The 6000-nt window shown below is 45.3% G+C and overlaps 1 protein-coding gene across 5 annotated transcripts in view; it reads right to left on the bottom strand.

Annotated features, from left to right (window-relative positions):
• The window catches only part of DPYSL2 (dihydropyrimidinase like 2), a 75335-nt gene that overhangs the window by 47112 nt on the left and 22223 nt on the right, over window positions 1–6000 (bottom strand). The window lies entirely within an intron of this gene.

Below are 6000 nucleotides of genomic sequence, written 5' to 3'. Positions count from 1 at the left end.
GGGGCTGCGCGCCCGCGGGAGGAGGGAGCCGGCGCGGGGGGAAGCGCGCTGCCCTCCATCTTCTTTGTCCCACCCCGCCCTGCTTGGCGCTAGCGGAGCAGAAAGCTGCGCCGAAGCAGCAGCAAATCAAGGGGGAAACGAAGGTGCAAGAGCGCTACGCTTCCCAACAGCCTTCCTGCCTAGTCCGGAAAACGCAACGCGGATTCGAGTCCCCTCCTGTGATCGCGACCTGAATCTTTATCGCCAAGGAAATCTGCGACGGGAGCCATGCGCAGAGCCGTGCTGGTCCTCTCCCGTCACTCTGGCCATTTCCTACCCTCGCAGCGCTGCAAGCTCCTGTTCAGTGCTGCAGTCACGCTCGGAGCCCGTTCTCAAATTTCTCTGCGTCCATGCTGGATGGATGCAATCCCTGAAGTCCGTAAGCTGGGACTTCAAGGAAAGAAATGCACTAAATGGCAAAAATGATTCCTCACTATTTACACTGCGCTTGCCCCAGCGTAATACAGAGAGGTGGGATTCATGGCCAGAGTGTGGGATGACCGTTCAGCATAAATCTATTCACACCCGCTCCTCACAGATCAGCTGCTCACGGGAAGGTACAAGAGACCTTTTGGAGAACCCAAATAGCACAAATCCACTTCTGATCGAAGATCAAAACAGAGCAGTTAATGGCAGGCAAAGACTTACCTTCCCTTAATCCCAACTGCATTTCACACTGCACACAATGGAAACCGCAAGCTTCTGGTACCAAAACCAGCGAGGATCTCTACACATGCGGTGAAACACTCTGTGCCCAACCCGTAAGAAATTTAAACTTTAGTGTACTACTGCAGTAAATCGTTACAAAGGCAACATCTGTTTAAACAGATGATTAGCAGGGCATTTCATGTACATTAGTTCACAGGCAGCTATAAGGGAAAGTAAAAGAGCTTTTCCTGGGTACAGGCGGGGCATCAGGCAGCATTTAAGTAGCTAATATGCCAATCACTTAATATCCAATTAGTAGCAAATGAAAAAGTGTCTTGTTATGACAGTAGCAAATGATTCATTTGTTAGCCTGCTGGGTTTTATTTTGTTTCAATGATTAGACAGTACTAAATGTGTCATCCTGCCCCGCTCTGATTTGCGCTGCAAGAAGTTTTGAAACCTCAGCATATTTTTGAGGGGAAAATGGAAGAAAGCACCTACATTAGATTTCTAAACTTAGGCAGTGCAAATGTACCTATCTTTATAATGCTAGTTCTCCTCCTCAGTTTTATATCTGAATGGTCTCTTCTCTTTGCTTTCCAGGTAAAAGAGTGTCTTCAGCTACCAAAGAGGAAGCAGACACTGCCTAAGGGTTCAAGAGAGAGGATTGAGGTCCGTGGGCAGCTGATCCGAGACGTGCTGAGCCCTACTACCATTTCAAGATCCCGCCCCGTCAGCAGCAACATGACCTGCAGACGGACGACCGCAAACACGGGCGCAGGGAACCACTCATCTCCAGCACAACTCCCCTCTCTGACCTTGGGCACGTCATTTCTCCACTTTATGCTAAAACATGGGAAACAGCAGTATTGACCGAAAAAATAGACGCACCTCTTAGGGAATGATGTAATCAGTGCACCAATGTTTCTAAAGCTACTCTGATCTGCTCATGAAAAGAGAGATATTTAAAATACTTTTTAAACGGTAATGCTTATTGCACATGGGCCTAATTCAGAACAGCAGTTCTTGAACTTGGAATATATTCCATGACTTGAATCCAACAGGGACTAGGTTCAGACAGACAGAAAGAAAACCTCCAGATGACACTTAGCTTTTCCTTCCCATCACCATGTTGCAAGAACCTAGGTAGTACAGAATAAAATAAATGAAGAGATTAAAGGACTGGAAAATATGGTCATTCAATATACAACATCTACATAGCACCGAATTTTAAAAACTTCCATATCCTCAACCACTTCTGGATCCAAACTTTGCAATTCCTTCTCTGATCATTTAGTGTGTACCTAAAGGACCAGAACGGTGCTTCCAGGTGCATCTTCTAACTCCGTTATACCAAGTGCCAGTGTGACCCAATTTTCTTTCCTTCCATAGCTAAAAGGGTGTCAAAATAAATAATTTAAAAATTATCAATGTAGTTGTAAACTGGCTTATTTAGTCTTGCTAAATGAAGGCAAGGGAGGGATATTATCTGCTGTATAAACACATGCAAGGGGGAGGCAATCATGAGGGAAGGAGAAGAGCTAGTGAAGCTAAAGGACAATGTTGGCATAAGAACAAGTGGGAATACAATCTGGAAATACAAAGATGTACACCTGCATTTTTTCAAAAGCTATTTCATTCCCCTGCTTAAGCTACAGTTTGTGTCTAAATCCCCCACAAGTTAAATTAAGAAAGATAACTGCTTATGAAGTGTCAGCTGCAGGAGTTGGCTCCTAGGTTAAAACAAGCGAGTTGAACTCACTTATTAAATCCTTGCGGGCTTGTGTGACAGCACAGCTGCCGCACAGTGGTACTGTCACCTCCAAGATACTCTGGGAAGTGATGGGAGCTCTACGGGAACACGGATGCACCTCGTCTTCCACAGGTCTAGCACTGCACACAGCAGGCTAAAATTAGAAGATGCTTTAGAGAACAACCACTGCCAGATCCTGCTCGCCAAATGCTAGCGAAGGGACGTGATGAAGGATAGCTGGCCGATCAGCCCAATCCACCTTCCCGACTGCAGCCACGAGGACAGGACCAGCAAGGTCACTGCAGCCAAGTCACACCAGAGGTGGAGAAACAGCGAAAAAACATTAGTATCTTTAACTACTCTACATCAGCACATTTGAGGGCCCTTACAACATCCATCAAAAGGCAGAGCAGGGGAGAAAATGCACAGATCAGAGCATTATGCCCCGTGCTTGCCCTGCCAGCCTCCACCCCGACCGCACGAGAGCTGTGCTCTGCACTGGGCGCACGTCCCCAGCCCATCCTTCAGGCTCAGGCGAATCGGAGGGTATATTGGCCAGGCGATACAACAGGATTGCAGCCAGGCATTTCTACTCAGATCTTGGCTTGTACAGGATGTCTTATAGAGGTTTGCTGCAGTAGAGTTGTATTTCATGCTAAAGAAACGTCTGTAACATTTGTCTTCTGCAAAGGCCTAGAGGGAGAATTGCACAAGAATATGAGAATCTCTGTACAGCGGTAGTCTATGCTAGAAAAATCGTTACAGGCATCCACGGAAATCTGTTTACATCAGCTCTGAATCTTAACTCCACAGATTCCGTATACCATCCTATTGCACTTAGCAGGAAAATTTTATTCCCACTGTGGAATTACTGGATGGTTGGAAAAAGAACTATCAAAAGCATCTCTTTCTCTGTGGGATTTTAGTGTAATTGCAACAAACCCAACAGAATTTCTACAACACCCAACTGCTTTTATCCTTACTAAATTCTTCTCTTTTTCACAAGGACATTTTGCTATGACATTATAAAACCTGCAAATGGAAAAACATGTTTAAAAATATAATGAAAAGAGGGAACAGAGATGGCCTTAAAGCATTCCTGGAAGTATCTGGAATTGTAGCACTGCAGCATCAACAAGCTCTAGATTTCCCTTTAGGCTTGTTAGCTACTAATAATCCCCACTCCCTACTGGGGAATCACCCCCTGCCAAAGGCAGCGAGACTCGTTATCGCGATCAGAAGCAGCAGGACTGGGCCAAAAGAGCTTTCACGGGTTCACTGATCAGGCTGTAATTTTATGTCGATTCTGCCCATGCCAATTGCTGCATCAGCTCTGAGTCTCGATGACTTGAAAGGAGCTTCCCATAGGTCCAGTAACCGCCCGCATCTTATTAGCGTTGGGAGGCTTGAATACAAGCTGATATCTGGCAGAAGTACATTTGTCCTTCCCAGAAGCTGATGAAAGAACTGTCCAATATTAATAACTATAAACTAAATTACAGAGAGGAACTATCCTCACCAAGGGGCATCTTTTGTTTGTATTATTATCTACTACAGGAGAAAATTAAGTGTCATGCTATGGAAATGACCATAGAGGTCAAACATGCTACTATGAGGAGATAAAATCATACAGCTTCTCAGAGAAATAGCTTAACCTATTTGAATACAGAGTATCTGAGATTGTGAGGGGGGAGTTTCACTTTCCAGACACACAAACAGGTCAATAAAAATGTACATTTGATCCACAAATTAGAGTTAGCCTTCTGATTGATTTTGTTTCTCTTAAAATCCCAGGAAACCTTGAGAAGCTTCAGAAATAACCATCTAAAGAGACTGTTACCATCAAAAAGGGAGGGCTTTAATCTCCAGACCGTGAACTCAGGGGCAAAAAGCTGGACTCCCTCTAGCTTCCCTGGGACCTGGGTGCTTGATTTCTTTCGCACTTCCCCCAAGAGGGAAATTCCAGACACTCTCCCCCCGTTAGAAGCTCCCAAAGGTACAGGTGCTGTTTAAATCAGATACAGGGAGGTGTAACACACACATATGTACTGTCTCTCTTAAAGGAAATATGTTCCGAGTGTTTCAGATGCACTACAATCTTAACTGCCCTCAAACAAGCCCGTGTTGCTGTCCCAACAGTTAATATTACTAACGCCTCATGTCACTGGTAAGGAGACAAACCTCTTCAGAGATCACTCTGTCATGGGCGGTACAATACATAGCAAAAATGTGCTCTCTTCTCTAAACAGCATACAGCCTACACCGGTGCTTTGGCCTTCACTGTAAATACAGCATTTCTAGAACGAAGGCCTAGGACACGTGGGCATCCTTGTCATTGTTCCTCCCTCTACAGCCAGTGGAGAGAGACCGGCATCTCCAGGAGGTGATTCAGCCAATCTGGAATCCAGACCCCCAGCTGGATGTCTCTCCCTCTCCACCAGCAATGGACGCAGGCCTGGGAACTACACTCTCAATGCTAGCAGCTCATTTAGGTGCCTGAAGTTAATAGGATGAATCCAGTACTAAGTTCCCAAGGTTGGGACTCTAGTGAGCTCATATACCCAGGGGACCAAGTGTGCAGTTGCATGACCTGTTATGAGAGTCAGTGTTAGATTTATGGAGACCATGAGTAGCATCTAAGGAACAACTTTTTTCAGCCCCACTCTGAGTGATTTGCACCATTTCTTAACATTATAACCCTCTCTCCTTTCCCCAAAACCTACATCAAAGCCTCAGGCTTCCAGCAGTTGTTCTCACTGCTTGTTTCAACCAGCTCTGCCTACCTCTGCTATTCAATTATTACTCCAGACAACGAGAAAAAGAAATTCTGACCTCCATTCTCCCACCCTAAGATTCATTCCAGCTCTCTGGGAGACACACCAAAGAACAAAATACTGCACTTCTGTGTCAATCTTACAGTAAAAGCTTTGATTTTTGGTAATTTGCTACAGTTCTGCTCCCGGGTGTAGTCCTTTTTTACAGTAGGAGAGTTCATGTAGAACAGACAGATTAACCTCACTCGAGCTTTGCTACCAAAGTCTTTTCTCAGCTTTCTAAAAGCCCTACAGAAGACAGACCCAAATTTAATGTGCAGCAAGACTGACAAGTGATGCGAGGAGTTAGACAAGGTCCTGTTGGTAAAAGATTTGGAGCAGAAATAAATGACTGCTCAGCACCTGGTAAAAACAGATGGCTCATGTCAAATGATGTCCATAGCACTGGCATGAGGACTGGCAAAGGTGCCAGTCTCATCATGCCAGGCTGTGTCATCCACAGAGATAAAGCCTGCAGCCCCAGATGCTGCTGTAAGACCAGACCTCTGACCTGGCTCAAATCCAATCTGGGTGGAGGAAGATCTGTGTTTAAGTCTTCCCTTGAGTCTTTAGCCCCCAAAATATGTTGGCCCTGTATCAATGCCCCCTGCTCACTTCTGCCCGAGAAGGAGTGATATGGGTAAATTCCTGACATAACACTAATAGACCACTCCACAACACGCTCACTGGATGTACTGCACGTGTCAGCTATGTAGATTGATGGCTTTGAGAAAGATCTTGGAAATT

This window comes from Apteryx rowi, unplaced genomic scaffold (genome assembly GCF_003343035.1).
Source record: "Apteryx rowi isolate R43461 unplaced genomic scaffold, aptRow1 scaffold_56, whole genome shotgun sequence".
Lineage (NCBI taxonomy): Eukaryota > Metazoa > Chordata > Aves > Apterygiformes > Apterygidae > Apteryx > Apteryx rowi.
This window is presented reverse-complemented; position numbering and strand designations above follow the sequence as displayed.